General features: G+C 50.4%; 1 protein-coding gene across 3 annotated transcripts in view; it reads left to right on the plus strand.

The window, feature by feature from the left end:
* The first annotated feature begins 1,332 nt into the window (after positions 1–1,332).
* The window catches only part of ME2 (malic enzyme 2), a 48,075-nt gene continuing 33,643 nt past the window's right edge, over positions 1,333–15,764 (plus strand). For 2 of the 3 annotated variants that reach the window (XR_014491471.1, XM_083354850.1), the window contains exon 1: positions 1,335–1,452. The gene's annotated coding sequence lies outside the window, so the exon portion shown is untranslated. Of the gene's footprint in view, positions 1,453–15,764 lie in introns of all 3 variants that reach the window. The other variant, XM_083354851.1, reaches the window with a different exon arrangement.

The following is a 15,764-nucleotide window of genomic DNA, read 5'->3' on the forward strand; positions in this document are numbered from 1 at the left end:
AAGTGAATAATGAGTTGTTCAGTTAGTTACATGGTTGCTGAAGTAAATCTGGCTTCCCATTGACTTTGCTCGTCAGAGGGTTGCAAAAAGGGATCAGATGACTCTGGTACAATGCCCTGGGACAATGTGACTGTCATAAATGAGTCAGTTGCCAAGTGTCTGAATTTTGATCACGTGACCATGGGGATGCTGCAGTGGTCATAAGTGAGAAAAGCGGTCATAAGTAATTTTTTTCAGTGCCGTTGTAACTTTGAATGGTCACTAAACCAATGACGTGTAAGTCAAGGACTCCCTGTATTTTATGCTATGACAATTGATACGGCTTAGCTCAGCCTTCCCAACCTGGCATCTTCCATTCGGATTGGCCATGCAGACCAGGCCCTGTGTGAATTGAAATCCAGCACATTTGGAGAACGCTTTGGGGGCTCTAAACTACTTGCACGCTCATCGTTGATTTTGCTGTGATAACCAACACAAGCAAGAGGAGATAAGACTTGACTATCACATCTCAGACAAGCCTGGAGTACTACATTTAACAATTTACCGTCTCCTGCCTTCTAGCCTGGTGCCTTAACCACTAGACCAAACTAGCTCTCATAGTTGTTGTTTTTTAATTACTCAAAGACCCTTTCAACTTCATCCAACACGTGCCATGTCACATATTTATGTGGCCCTCTGGACCGTGGCTCTTTTCCTTGTTTTTTCTAGCAGCCAGCAGTTTGCAAGATGGAGAGCGGGCGCTTTTACATAGATCAACACAGATCAAGTATAAAGTGATTGCAGTGACAGCAACACCCCGGCCGAAAACGCCAATTGTAGCATGAACTCTTAGACGCATTGCAACACATAAACTTTATGCACTGAAATGGGTCGCTTAAGAGTTCACGCTTTATGTCGTAAAGCGAGATCTACGGCGCCAAGTTCAAGCGGAGGCGTCAGGCCGGGCAGCCGCAGACAGGCACGTGCCGAGTTGCTTTCGCTTTCACCTCCAGGGCCCCGTTCAACGTCGCTCTCGCGCCTTCACACCTCCCCGCGCACGGCATTTCCCTGTCGCCCAATCAGATGTCTCCTTTCCGCCCGCTTCCCTGGTGGCCCTATGCCGAAGTAACAGCTCGGGGATTGGCTATTTCGACAACCGTGATTAGCATAGTCAAATACTTCGCCTCCTCCCTCTCAGGTCTCCGTGATTGAGCGGAGACGAAGCGTCGGGATTGGAGGAAGGCGACGATCCGCTTAAGCCGCCCGTTGGCTAACGCCCTTGTCATTCAACCAGGAGAGACCCACCTCTTGGGGTGTCCCTCCCTGTCCCGACCTCTGGCTGTTCATTCGGCGCTGGGCAGTGGAGGGCGGCGGCGGCGGCGGAGGACGGCCGGCTGTAGGTTGGGGGCAGCCTCGCAGAAGCCCATCGCTGGAACAAAAGAGCTGGATGAGGAGGTGCTAACTCGCTGCGTGGTAATTATCTGTGCGGTTAGAATCAACATGCTTGCCTTGCTCTGTGAAATGGTTTAACTTCCCTTTCGGAACTTCTTTTTCCCCCGGAGGCCCGTCGCTCGTCGTCTAGCATCAGTTTGGGGGAAAGGGTGCAAGTGAAAAGGCCCTCCTGACTTTCAGGCTGCCTGCTCCAGCTTGAGGGCCCAGGCCGGAATTAGTGAAGCTTCCTCTCTTGGTGACTCCCAGGGGGACTTAAAATGGCATTTGGGCACTGGTGGCAACTTGGTTCCTCTTACTGAATCCTGGCCCAGTGATGTGGAAACAGGTTGGCTCTCCAGGACAGCCTTCCCCTGCGTATGGGACTACAGCTCCCATCATTTCAGCCTTTGGTTGGGGTGACTAGTGATGGGAGGTGTGGTCCTGCACAGCTAGCAGGTGTTTGATTGCGGAGGTTGCTGTAACCATCAGTGCTCAGAAATGCTTGCCCCCAGGATTTTAATTTTTTTATAGGAAGTTCATCTCAAAAAGCTATGCTTATTTGATTGTTTTATCCCACCTTTATTACTTTATGAGTAACTCAAGGTGGTGAACTTACCTAACGCTCCTTCCTCCTCCTATTTTTCCCCCACAATCACAACCCTGTAAGGTGGGTTGGGCTAAGAGAGAGTGACTGGCCCAAAGCCACCCAGCTGACTTTCATGCCTAAGGTAGAACTAGAACTCACCGTCTCCTGATTTCTAGCCTGGGGCCTTAACCAGCAAGCCAAACTGGCATTTTGTACTCTCCTTTAAAAACCAAGGAACAATTCCACAATGCGAATAAATTGCCTTCTTGCAGGCCACTGGCTGATAATTTAGTACACTTTCTCAGCTTGGCAAGTTTTATTAAATATTTGTTTAGGAAAAGAGGACGATGATGTTTGATTCAGATAAGTGAATCTGAGAAAGCCTCACTGCTTATAAAAAGCAGGTTTTATTTGAGTTTTATTTAGTTTGGGAAACAACCTGGACTGCCGTGTAAAGTTGATGGCAATTGCTCTTGGGGAAAAATCGTGGTTGCTAGGAAGGGATTTGCCTGTTCTCGCTGGAAGGCAGCGGCTGTTTGGCAGCTTCGTGCTCCAGCTTTTGTCCTGCAATGAACCTTTATTTCCATTTTAAGTGCCAGGAAATGCAGATTTCAAATTCTTGGAACACTTTCTGTGATTATGCTGTGCTAGACACTGCGATAGATTTTCTTTCAGAATACAGGAATTTTAAGAATGTTTCTAAAATCAAGACTTCACGGTGTTATTATTTGCTTTAGTGTAATGGAAAGAAGGAAAGAGAAAAAGGGAAATTAGTTTTTAAGAAAATGATAGGAAATGACAGTTGTGCAGTATACTGCAAAAGTGTGAGGTCTACATAAGAATAACTCTCAAAAATATTTAATAATTTTTAAAAAATGCTTGCAGCTTTCTAGGAAATAATTCTCCCTTGTACCCTATAGAATATTTTTAGTGTTTCTCAACCTTGGCAACTTTTAAGATGAATGGACCTCAACTCCTGGAATTCCCCAGTCAGCCATGGGAATTGAAGTCCACTCGTCTTAAGGTTGCCAAGGTTGAAAATCTCTGGATTATAGCAAATTCTGTAATTCATGTGTTTATTGAATATAAAAATAGTGTATATGTAGTCCTTGTCTGCAACCACAATTGAGCCCAAAATTTCCATTGCTAACAAAATAGTAGTTAAGTGAGTTTTGCCCCATTTTATGACCTTTCTTGCCACAGTTGTTAAGTGAATCATTGCAGTTGCTAAGTTAGTAACATGGCTGTTAAATGAATCTGGCTTCCCCTTTGACTTTGCTTATCAGAGGATTGCAAAAAGTGACACGTAACTGTCATAAATACATTCCAGTTATCATGTTCATGTGACCAAGGGGATGCTGCAACAGTTGTGTGAAAAACAGCCGTAAGTCACTTTTTTCAGGACTGTTGCAACTTCGAACAGTCACTAAATTTTTTATTTTTATTTTAATTCCATTTATATCCCGTCCTTCTCCAAAGACCAGGGTGGCTTACAAGCTTAGCAGTAGCCTTCATTCTATGAACGGCTTGTAAGATGAGGATTACCTATACCAGGGGTCGGCAACCTAAAAAAGAAAAAGAGCCACTGGGAACCGGTTCCATCACAAATTAAAAAAAGAGGGAGCCGCGTGCGTGTGTCCATGCACGCGCATGCGCAAAAAGGTTTTTTGCGCATGCGCGGACGCACGCGGCTGCCATTTTTTAAAAAATGAGATGGAACCGGTTCCCGGTTGCCCGATGGCGACGGCCCGTCTGCAAAGCTGCCGCTTTCGGCAGCTTTGCAGACGGGCCGTGGCAGCTTCCGCAAAGAGCGGCGCCCCTGCCCATTCCGAGAGGTGCGCGCGCACCTCTCCGAACGACCGGAGGTGCGCGCGTACCTCCGCGCGAATGGGCAGCGGTGCCGCTCTTTCAGGAAGCCCGCCGCGGCCCGTCTGTGAAGCTGCCGAAAGCGGCAGCTTAGCAAACGGGCTGCGGCAGCTTCCGCAAAGAGCGGCGCCCCTGCCCATTCCGAGAGGTGCGCGCGCACCTCTCCGAACGACCGGAGTTGCACGCGCACCTCCGTGCGAAGGGGCAGCGGCGCCGCTCTTTCAGGAAGCTGCCGAAAGCGAAGGGGCAGCGGCGCCGCTCTTTCAGGAAGCTGCCGAAAGCGGCAGCTTCCTGAAAGAGCGGCCCGCTGCCCGTTCGCGCGGAGGTACGCGCGCACCTCCCCAAAGGTTTGGGGAGGTGCGCGCGCACCTCCGGTCGTTCGGAGAGGTGCGCACGCACCTCTCGGAATGAGCAGGGGCGCCGCTCTTTGCGGAAGCTGCCGCGGGCCCGTCTGCTAAGCTGCCGCTTTCGGCAGCTTCACAGACGGGCCGCGGCGGGCTTCCTGAAAGAGCGGCACCGCTGCCCGTTCGCGCGGAGGTACGCGCGCACCTCCCCAAAGGTTTGGGGAGGTGCACGCGCACCTCCGGTCGTTCGGAGAGGTGCGCACGCACCTCTCGGAATGGGCAGGGGCGCCGCTCTTTGCGGAAGCTGCCGCGGCCCGTCTGCTAAGCTGCCGCTTTCGGCAGCTTCACAGACGGGCCACGGCGGGCTTCCTGAAAGAGCGGCACCGCTGCCCATTCGCGCGGAGGTACGCGCGCACCTCTCCAAAGGTTTGGGGAGGTGCGCGCGCACCTCCGCCCATTCGGGGAGGTGCGCGTGCACCTCTCCAAATGGGCGGTGCCACTCTCCATTTGGAGAGGTGCGCGCGCACCACTGCCCGTTGGAAGAGGTGCGCGCGCACCGGGCGGCTGGGAGCCGCAAGAGACGGCTCAAAGAGCCGCATGCGGCTCCGGAGCCGCAGGTTGCCGACCTGTGACCTATACTGCCTTGGTATGGTTGGGCTCCTGACTTTTGTGGGTATCTCCATATTGATAGCCCAATATTATCAGTTCTGAGCAGCACAGAATCGGAGGTTCAACATCACTCGGGCCATCTGTTCTCTTATCTTTTTAGTAGAGATTTGTTGTTGTTTTGAATCTGATCTTCTGCAGAAGATGTCCAGGTTTTTCTTTCGACTTGGCTTGTTTTTCTGAGCTATCTACCAACTGGTCCTCTTGTAACCTAGTAGCAACAGAGATCCTTTAAGCTAGCATGGAAGTTGGTTGGCTTGTTATTGGCATGAAGAATACCATGCGGTGAAAACAGTCAAGCTTATTGCGTAGCTGCCATATTGATTCCTCATCCATCTCCCACTGTAGTCATTGGAAAGAAATACAATATGGCAAAGGTTTTAGGACCGCACTGTGTGAGATATTTAGCCTCCTATTTTCATTTTCAAGATATTTGGGTTTTTTTTTACCCCCCTTTGAAAAGAATTCTCTACTGGTAGAAAAGCAATTGTGGCAGGAAAGGGGATAAAAGGGAAATCTTGCTCTTTGTTGTATAGTCATATCTACAATTTTTAGAGAATACCAGGTGAAAAGTGACAGCCAGTTTCATGCGTCAGGCCATAGTTGAACAAAATAAGCTTTGATTTCTCTGGATTACAGTGGCAGTGGGAATGTGGATTCATGTTCCAGATGTGTTCCCCCACTTACTTTAGATTATTAAATTAAATTGGGATAGGGCTATAGGTTATAGGTTATACATGGTGGCGCAATGGTTAAAGTGCAGTATTGCAGGCAAACTCTGCCCACTGCCAGGAGTTTGATCCTGACCGGCTCAAGGTTGACTCAGCCTGCCATCCTTCCGAGGTCAATAAACTGAGGACCCAGATTGTTGGAGGCAATATACTGACTTTGTAAACCACTTAGAGAGGGCTGTAAAGCAATACAAAGTGGTATATAAGTTTAAGTGCTATTGTTATCCAGCAGGAATTATGGATTATGTTGTCAAAACAAGCCCAGATTCATGTGACAACAAAATATCTTGCTTTAAAGTAGACAAAAGTGCTTTTCCGCTTAAAGGGAATAATGCTAGTTCTTTCTTCCTTGTTACCCATAGTGTCTTTTGCTCATTACAGGAGCTCAGGCTATTGAAAGCCAGAACTAAGGGCAACGTTGGACTTTATTTTAGTAGCTGTGTGATCCTTCTTAATCCAAATGTAAGCAGTCGGTAGAGGGATTGGATTACGGGTCCCTTTGTCTTGTGGCTGAACCAGTAATTTGAAAAGTAGCAATTGAAAAAGGCAATTACCAGTGTGCAGATTGGTTCATCTGTTCAATAGAAAATGATGGATGGAAGAGGCAGTCTCCTAAAATGATGGAGCTGTGTGTTTGCAATATATTAAATATTTCTGATGGGGTTTTTAGTCTTGGATTCCTGTACTGTGTTAAGCACTCTCTTCTACTTTCTTTTAGAAGTAAATTTTGGAAGGAGTTGCTGTTACATTCTTATCTAAATAGCCAGGAATAAATTATGCGTATCTGTGTATCTTTTGAAATGAGCCATACGGTGCTGACGCACACCTGCTTGGAAATTGTCCTTTTAATAAAGTACAGCCTGTTTTATCTCTGCCTGAGTGGTGAGCTAAGATAGCCGGTGTCTGTTTCTTCTCCGGTTTATGAAAGAAGTCCAGTTACTTTAATAACAAGAGAGGGCACTTTTTCCTGTGCCTCAGGCTGCTTCCCAAAAATGTCAAATTGTTCCTCCTGAGGGTTTTTGGTCTCTGTTGATCAGACAAAATTCTGCCTAAGTTTAGGCTTTAAACGGCGGCGTGATCTCATGCGCGTCTCCTGTGATACAAAAAATAAGAGGCCCTTTGGGTAGAAAGGTAATTTGTCTAGAAAAAAGTCCACCTTTTCCCTGAGAGCCTAGTTTTCTGCATGCAGGGAGGGTTGATTGGTTTGTTTCTTCAGAGAAAAGGTCAGATTTTTCTTGGTTCTCTGGTTGCCTATCTGAGGAATTATTTCTAGAGGCAACATCTGACTGTCTGGGTCCCCATCACAGGCCAAAGCTAAGAGTGGGACAGATGGAGTCTCTTCTCGAAGGGTTTTGTATTGCAGGCCGTCCTCGGCTTATGACCAGAACTGAGCACAAAATTTCTGTGGCTAAGCAAGATGGTTGCTAAGCAAATTTTGCCCCATTTTACGACCTTTCTTGCCACAGTTGTTAAGTGAATCACTGCATTTGCCGAGTTAATAACAGTTATTAAGTGAATCTGGATTCCCCATTGACTTCGTTTATCAGAAGGTTTGTAAAAGGTGATCACGTGACCCCCGGGACGCTGTGCGACCATCATAATAAATATGAACCAATTGCCGAGCGTCTGAATTTTGATCACATGACCCTGGGGGGGAATGCTGCAACGGTCGTAAGTGTGAAAAATGAGCATAAGCCACTTTTTCCAGTTCTGTTGTAACTTTGAACGGTCACTAAATGAACTGTTGTAACTTGAGGACTATCTGTGTTTTTTTACACACGGATTCAGTGTTGTTGTTGTCGGCTGCGAAGTCGTGTCCGACCCATCGCGACCCCACGGGCAACGTTCCTCCAGGCCTTCCTGTCCTCCACCATCTTCTGGAGTCCATTTAAGCTCACGCCTACTGCTTCAGTCACTCCATCCAGCCACCTCCTTCTCTGTCGTCCCCTTCTTCTCTCGCCCTCAATCTTTCCCAGCATGAGGCTCTTCTCCAGTGAGTCCTTCTCATTAGGTGGCCAAAGGATTTGAGTTTTAGCTTCAGGATCTGGCCTTCTTAAAGGGCAGTCAGGGTGGATCTCCTCTAGGACTGACCGGTTTGATCACCTTGCAGTCCAAGGGACTCGCAGGAGTCTTCTCCAGCACCAGAGTTCAAAGGCCTCCATTATTTGGCACTCAGCCTTTCTTGTGGTCCAACTTTCACTGCCATACATTGCAACTGGGATGACCATCGCCTTGACTATACACACTTTTGTGGGGAGGATGACGTCTCTGCTTTTTAGTGTGCTGTCTAGATTTGCCATGGCTTTCCTCCCCAGGAGCAAGCGTCTTTTAATTTCTTGGCTCCAGTCCCCGTCTGCGGTGATCTTGGAGCCCAGGAAAATAAAATCTGTCACTACCTCCATTTCTTCCCCATCTATTTGCCAGGAATTGAGAGGGCCGGATGCCATGATCTTCGTTTTCTTAATGTTTAGTTTCAACCCAACTTTTGCACTCTCCTTCTTCACTCGCAACAAGAGGCTCTTTAGTTCCTCTTCACTTTCTGCCATTAACCTACTTAGTCACCTGCAATTTCCAAAAAAATCAGGAGTACCTTTTCCAACGAACATGTTTTATCAAAACGTATCTGCTTTTGTGGGTGGTTGTATAGACACAACAGTTTTATCTAGCTAACCAGCTGGAATTACAAAAAATAATAATCAGATTTCTCTGATTAAGAAATCTTATTTAGCTTGGTCTAGTCCGTGGTTAAGGCGGCAGGCTAGAAAGCCAGAGACCGGGAGTTCATGTTCTGCCTTAGCCGTGAAAGCCAGATGGGTGACTTTCGGCCTGTCACTCTCTGTCAGCCCAACCCACCTCACAGGGTTGTTGTTGGGGAAAATAGGAGGAGGAAGGTGTGTTGGATATGTTCACCTCCTTGAGTTATTTGCAAATATAATAAAGGCGGGATATAAACAAATAAGGCATCAGCTTTCATGAGCTGCAATAATTGTATGTTGAATTCTATCCATGCAAGAACAAAAATGGTTTTAGAAGCTTTGGCCCAGTTTTAGTGATTTGTGTAGAAGACTCAAATGCCGCTACATGATGCAACTTACAGGCACTGTAGGGAGATATTTGCTTCTAGATAAATGTCTTTATATAGTGCTTCTGATGAGTTTGAATTGGCTGGCTGCCTCCTTGATAACGGATTTTTCTCTCAGAAACTGGCGATCATTCTTGTTATGGGGTTTAAAGAGAGAATGTCTTCTACATGCCAAAAACGAGAGGTTGTGTGAAATCAAGACATGAATCTTGACTGGACTATAGGTAGTCCTTGACACATGGACCAGCAACATCCTGCAATCACACGCTCGTGATTTTTTTGCTGATTTCTGGGCAAAAATTCTCATTCAGATGAATAGATTCACAATTAAGACCACAATGCTGAACAAGCAGAGTGACTCTGCTTAACAGCTGCTACCCAAAAAAAATGTCATAAAACCGGGTCTGGTCATGTGGGTGCCTCGACTTAACAGCGTAATGGCTTACCAGTGGAAATTCGGTCCTGCTTGGAGCTGTAATTTGAGGACCACCTGTAGCATAATAGAAAGGAAGTCATTTTTGTGGGCTTGCTAGGTGGCCAGAACTAGCCAGTTTCAGCTGATTTTGGGAAGTCAACCCAGGTTGCATTTAATTAAACCATCATCCCAGAATTGTAACCTGGTTTGTAAACTAAAAAAACAAAAAAACCCACTGTATTCCACCAGAAGACAATGAAGATGTTTCCGAGCGCTACACCGGCCCTGGGCTCAAGGTAGGGGCGGGGGAGTGGCGGTAGTCATCAGGGAGACCTTATGTCCGCGGGAGACCACCGTTCCTCAGATAGTCGGGTGTGAGTCTCTCTTTTTGAGGTTTGGTTCGGGGGCGCAGTTGGGCTTGCTGCTGGTGTACGTTTCGCCTAGTCACACAGCGGCAGCCCTGCCCGTGCTACTCGATGTCCTCTCCGGTTTGGTGATTGAGTTCCCCAAACTTCTAGTTTTGGGTGACTTCAATCTACCATCCCTGGGAGGGTCATCTGAGTTAGCCCGGGAGTTCATGGCTTCCATGACGGCCATGGACCTGACGCAGGTAATTTCTGAACCAACTCATGAGGGAGGCCACACCCTTGACTTGGTTTTTTTATCTGGACAGTGGTTGGATGATCTTGGTGGGGGCTCTCCATTTATCATGCCCCTGTCATGGACCGATCATCACCTCCTGCGGCTGGTCTTCCGTCTTGCCACCCCCCACCGTGGGGATGCGGAACCAACTAGATGGTACCGCCCCAGACGCTTAATGGACCCTGTCGGGTTCCAGGCAGCGCTGGGATCCCCACCTGCCTCCGTCACTCACAGCTCGGTGGATGCCTTAGTGGAAGCCTGGGAAAGGGCAGCCACTGAGGCACTGGACCGAGTTGTACCCCTGCGGCCCCTGACCCGGTGCAGATCCCATCGAGCTCCATGGTTCTCCGCGGAGCTCCGGGAGATGAAGCGTCGGAAACGGGGCCTAGAGAGCTGCTGGAGGTCCAGCCAATCCGAATCCGACTGGTTGCGGTTAAGAACCTATAATAGGTCTTATCTCGCAGCGATGAGGGCAGGGAGGTGCAATTACTTCTCTGCCCTCATCGCGTCCGCAGATAATCGCCCGGCCGCCCTGTTTAGGGTGACTCGCTCCCTCCTTAATCAGGAGGTGAGGGAGGATCCCTTGCAGGGTCGTGCCGAGGAGTTTGGTCAACATCTGTCGGATAAAATTGCTCGGATTTGGACCGGTTTGGACTCCAGCTGGGCAGAGTCTGACGATCAGGACACGGGCGGTCTTGTCAATGTTATCTGGGAGGAGTTTGATTCTGTGACCCCTGATGAAGTGGACAGGATTATGGGGAGGTTGAGCTCCACCACATGTTTATTGGATCCGTGCCCTTCCTGGCTGGTTTATGCAGCCAGGGAGAGGACACGAGGCTGGTTCCAGGCGGTGATATCTGCTTCTTTGAGTGAGGGTAATTTCCCCACCGTCTTGAAGGAGGCGGTGGTGAGACCTCTCCTCAAGAAGCCTGCCTTGGACCCAGCTGTCTTGAACAACTTTCGTCCAGTCTCCAACCTTCGCTTTCTTGCGAAGGTTGTTGAGAGTGTGGTGGCGCATCAGCTCCCTCTGGTCCTGGATGAAGCGGATTATCTGGACCCCTACCAATCGGATTTCAGGCCCGGGTACAGCACGGAGACGGCATTGGTCGCTCTGGTGAATGATCTCTGGAGGGCCCGGGATAGGGGATATTCCTCTGTCCTAGTCCTATTAGACCTCTCGGCGGCTTTCAATACCATCGACCATGGTATCCCATGGCCCCCAGTGGGAGGGCCTTCTCTGTGGGCACTCCGGCTTTGTGGAATCAGCTGCCGGTTGAGCTCCGGATGGCACCGGATCTCCGCTCCTTCCGGCGCGGGTTAAAGACCCATTTATTTGAACAAGCTGGCCTGGCCTGATGGGGAATTACTTAGGGTTTTAATATTTATATATATTTTTTATTGTTTTTATTGTGGGCAATAATTTAATTCTTTTTTAACTTTTGTATTTTTGTAGTTTTATGATATGCCCTGTTCACCGCCCTGAGTCCTTCGGGAGAAGGGCGGTATAAAAATTTAATTAAATAAATAAGACAACAATATGAAATTTTTGTTGGGCAGTTTTGGGCTTCAGGGCTTAGTAACCCTGAGCACTTGAAGAGGTCAGCCACAGTTGCTGGTGAAATATTAGGAAATTGTTATCTAAAACATGATCACTAAACTCTGATGTCCAACACTGCCCAGTGGAAGCTGTGAAAGCCTACAAGATATATTTTAAACATATTTTAAAATAACTGAATGGAGCCATCTGTCTCTCTTCTCTCTCTCTCTCTCTCTCTCTCTCTCTCTCTCTCTCTCTCTCTCTCTCTCTCTCTCTCTCTCTCTCTCCTTCCCTCCCTCCCCCCTCTCTCTCTCCTCTCTCCCCCTTCAAGGGGGGGCCTCTTGGAATTGGGACTATTTTTTCTTGCATTAGCCTGAATGTGAAGGATTCTGCCAGTCTGCCACCCTACCTACTTACCTACCTGTCTGTCTGTCTATCATCTATCTATCACTTGCCTACGTGTGTCTGCCTACCTGTCTTGTCTGCCATCCGATCTGCCTACCTACCTACCTATCTACCTGCCTGCCTGTCTGCCTCCCCACTTAGACAGAGGTCAGCCCTCCCAGGTGAAAGAGCAGTAGATGAACTAAATTTACTTTATTGCAAGACTACATTAACAGAATTTTGCAAGTTGAAAGTATAAACTTCCTGCCTGCCACTTTTAACTGCCTGATATTTTAGGGTGGGTCCTTTCTCAGTTTCTCCCTCTGACTGTTAAGCAACTGTGGACTCCTGGCCCCGAGTTGGGGGTTGTTTCCTAGCATCTCTCCTTCTCTTTCCTTGGAAGCCATTAAGGCAGGGGTGTCCAAACTTTTTTCAAAGAGGGCCAGATTGGATGAAGTGAACATGCTGGAGGGCCGAACATTTTTCCGAACATTCTTTGAACAATTGCAATTAAATGCAAATGAATTATTTTATGCCAAGTTAATTGCAAATGGCATACTTTTCATTTTATAACATTAAGATCAACTGGCAGCTGAGTTTTCACTATGTCGGCAACCCGCGGCTCCGGAGCCACATGCGGCTCTTTGAGCCGTCTCCTGCGGCTCCCAACCGCCCGGTGCGCGCGCACCTCTTCGAACGGGCAGTGGTGCGTGCGCACCTCTCCAAATGGAGAGTGGCACCACCCGTTCTGAGAGGTGCGCGCGCACCTTTCCGAAGGGCAGAGGTGCACGTGCACCTCTCCAAGCCGCCGCCGTCCGGAGACCTGCCGACGTTTGGGGAGGTTTGGGGAGGTGCGCGCCGGGGAAAAGGCCGCGAGATGAGGGGGGAGGAAGGATGGGGTGGGGGAGAAGGAGGCTTCCCGGGCTGGGGGGGAAAAGCAGAAGCGAGGGATCAGGACTCCTCCCGCTTGGCTGCTGCCACCGCCGCCGCTCCTACGGCCGCCGCCGCCTGCTCTCTTGGCTGGTTGCTTTCCGCTTCTCTCCCCCCGCCTGCCCTCCTTCCTGCCTTCCTCCCCTCCGCCTCGCCTTCCCCGCTCCCGCGTTTTCCTTCTCCCCGCCTCGGATTCGGGGTGATTTCCCGGGAGAGGGCGATGGGATTCCGGTGAGCTTTAAAGCCTTCTCGGTGGTCTCCGGCACGGCTCAGGAAGCGTTTCTGCGCCGCCCGGTCGGAGCCTTTGCCTCCTTCCCTCCCCCAAGCAAGGCATCCTTTTTCAAGTTGCAAAACCAAGCGGGGTGAAGCGGGCTGTCGGGAAAGACATTCAGGAGGGTCCCCCTGGAGAGGAGCGGGAGAAGGAGGAGGAGGGAAAGGAGGAGGAGGAGGTGATCGACTCGCCCAACCCAGTCCGGGCCGGCCAGCCCCGTAACGTCCGAGCTCGCACCGCGGGCGGAGAGGCAGGAAGCCGAGAGGAAGAAGACCGCCAGGAAGCTGCCTCTGCAGCCGCCGCCGCCGCCTCCTCCTCCACCGCCGCCGCCTCTGTCTCTGTCGCCGCCGCTGCTAGGAAGGCTGCCAGTGCTGCAGCCGCCGCCGCCACTGCCTCCTCCGCCACCGGGGCCTGACCCGGGGTGTTGCTGCTGGATCGCGCTCGTCCCCGCCGCAAGTCTTCTTCCTCTCGGCTTCCTGCCTCTCTGCCCGCGGTGCGAGTTCGGACGTTACGGGGCTGGCCGGCCCGGACTGGGTTGGGCGAGTCGATCACCTCCTCCTCCTCCTTTCCCTCCTCCTCCTCCTCCTTCTCCCGCTCCCACTCCTCTCCAGGGGGACCCTCCTGAATGTCTTTCCCGACAGCCCGCTTCACCCCGCTTGGTTTTGCAACTTGAAAAAGGACGCCTTGCTTGGGGGAGGGAAGGAGGCAAAGGCTCGGGCTGGGCGGCGCAGAAACGCTTCCTGAGCCGTGCCGGAGACCGCCGAGAAGGCTTGAAAGCTCACCGGAATCCCATCGCCCTCTCCCGGGGAATCACCCTGAATCCGAGGCGGGGAGAGGGAAAACGCGGGAGCGGGGAAGGCGAGGCGGAGGGGAGGAAGGCAGGAAGGAGGGCAGGCAGGGGGGAGAGAAGCGGAAAGCAACCAGCCAAGAGAGCAGGCGGCGGCGGCCGTAGGAGTGGTGGCGGCGGCGGCAGCAGCCAAGCGGGAGGAGTCCTGATCCCTCGCTTCTGCTTTTCCCCCCCAGCCCGGGAAGCCTCCTTCTCCCCCACCCCATCCCTCTCCCCCAGCCCGGACCCCCTTCTCTCCCGGCCTTTTCTCCAGCGCGCACCTCCCCAAACCTCCCCAAACGTCGGCAGGTTTGGGGAGGTGCGCACGCACCTCTCGGAATGGGTAGCAGAGAGTCAATACGGCAGGAGGAGGAGCAGCAGCAGCAGCAGCAAGCAGCCGCAGTTGTTAGCTTTACCTCCGGGAAAGGAGGAGACGGAGGACGGCGAGAGCGCGAACTTGATGCACTTGTAGTAGGGCAGTGAGTCCCGCCAGGCCCGCCCCGCGCCTGCGCCGCTCGTCTTCCAAGTTTGGGCAGTGACGTCAGGATGCGGCCCTCTCACCGCCCTCCTGCGGCAGACAGTCTTCTGCTTGCCACCCTCAATCAGAAGGGAGGGCCGCATTTGCACAGAGCAGGGAGGGCTGTTAGAGGGCCGGATTAAACCGCCCCGCGGGCCGCAAATGGCCCGCGGGGCGGACTTTGGACATGCCTGCATTAAGGCATTCCATTACATACACACACACACACACACACACACACGGTTGTTTTCAGCCTGTGCCCAAAGAAATGGCAAATCGTTACGTGGCTTGCAGGGGGGCATGGCTCAGATTTTGCAGGGCATAACTCAAATCCTTTGGCCACCTAATGAGAAGGAAGGACTCACTGGAGAAGAGCCTCATGCTGGGAAAGGTTGAGGGCGAGAGAAGAAGGGGACGACAGAGAAGGAGGTGGCTGGATGGAGTCACTGAAGCAGTAGGCATGAGATTAAATGGACTCCAGAAGATGGTAGAGGACAGGAAGGCCTGGAGGAACGTTGTCCATAGGGTCGGATACGACTTCGCAGCTAATAACAACAACTTAAATATATTATTGATATGCTTACAGTTGTTGCTTTTGGCCGTCTCCAGCCAAGACTCACCATGATGCATAACAGTGCAGGGAAATAGTAAACACAGTCATGCAAAAAGTAATTACATCATGGAACCTGCCTCATCCATCACGGAACAGTGAACCAGCTTTGAAACCACACATGTTTTGGACACCTAAAGGTTAGTCCTCGACTTAAGACTGCAGTTGAGACCAAAACTTCCATTGCTAAGCAAGACGGTTGATAGTTCAGTTTTTCCCCTTTTTACGACCTTTCCTGCCACAGTTGGTAAGTGAATCACTGCCATTATTAACTTAGTAACAGGGTTGTTAAGTGAATCAGTAATCCCCCCCATTGACTTGGCTTGTCAGAAGGTCGCAGAAGGGGATCACATGACTCAAGGACACTGCAACCGACATAAATGTGAGTCAGTTGCCAAGCATCAGAATTTTGATCACCTGACCATGGGGGACGCTGCAATGGTCATAAGTGTGAAAAACGGCCATAAGTCACTTTTTTCAGTGCCATTGTAATTTTGAACGGTCACTAAATGAATGGCTGTAAGTCGAGGACTATCTGCACTTGAAGAAAACGCCTTCTGACTGGTCCGTTGCAGCATGCCCTCGGTCACATGATCAGAATTGGGGTGCTTGGCAACCGGCATGCGTCTGCAGCCTCCTGGTCCAGGCGATCCCCATCTGAGACCTTCCCAGCTGGATTCCAACCGATGAAGTCAAGGGGGGAAGCTGGATTTGCTTAACAACTATATGATTCACTTAACAACTGCCTGACGCACTTAATAACCATGGCACAGAAAGGTCGTAAAATCACACACCCACTTAACAACTGCTTTGCTTAGCAATGGAAACGTTGGTCTGAATTGTGGTAGTGAGTTGAGGGCTACCTGTATTGGATTTGCCTCATATACTTTCGGCTCTGAAAGTACGTGAGGTATACTTGATGTACCCCTTTGTATTGCAACGCAGTT

The sequence above is a fragment of the Vipera ursinii genome, assembly GCF_947247035.1.
Source record: "Vipera ursinii genome assembly, chromosome: 2".
NCBI lineage: Eukaryota > Metazoa > Chordata > Lepidosauria > Squamata > Viperidae > Vipera > Vipera ursinii.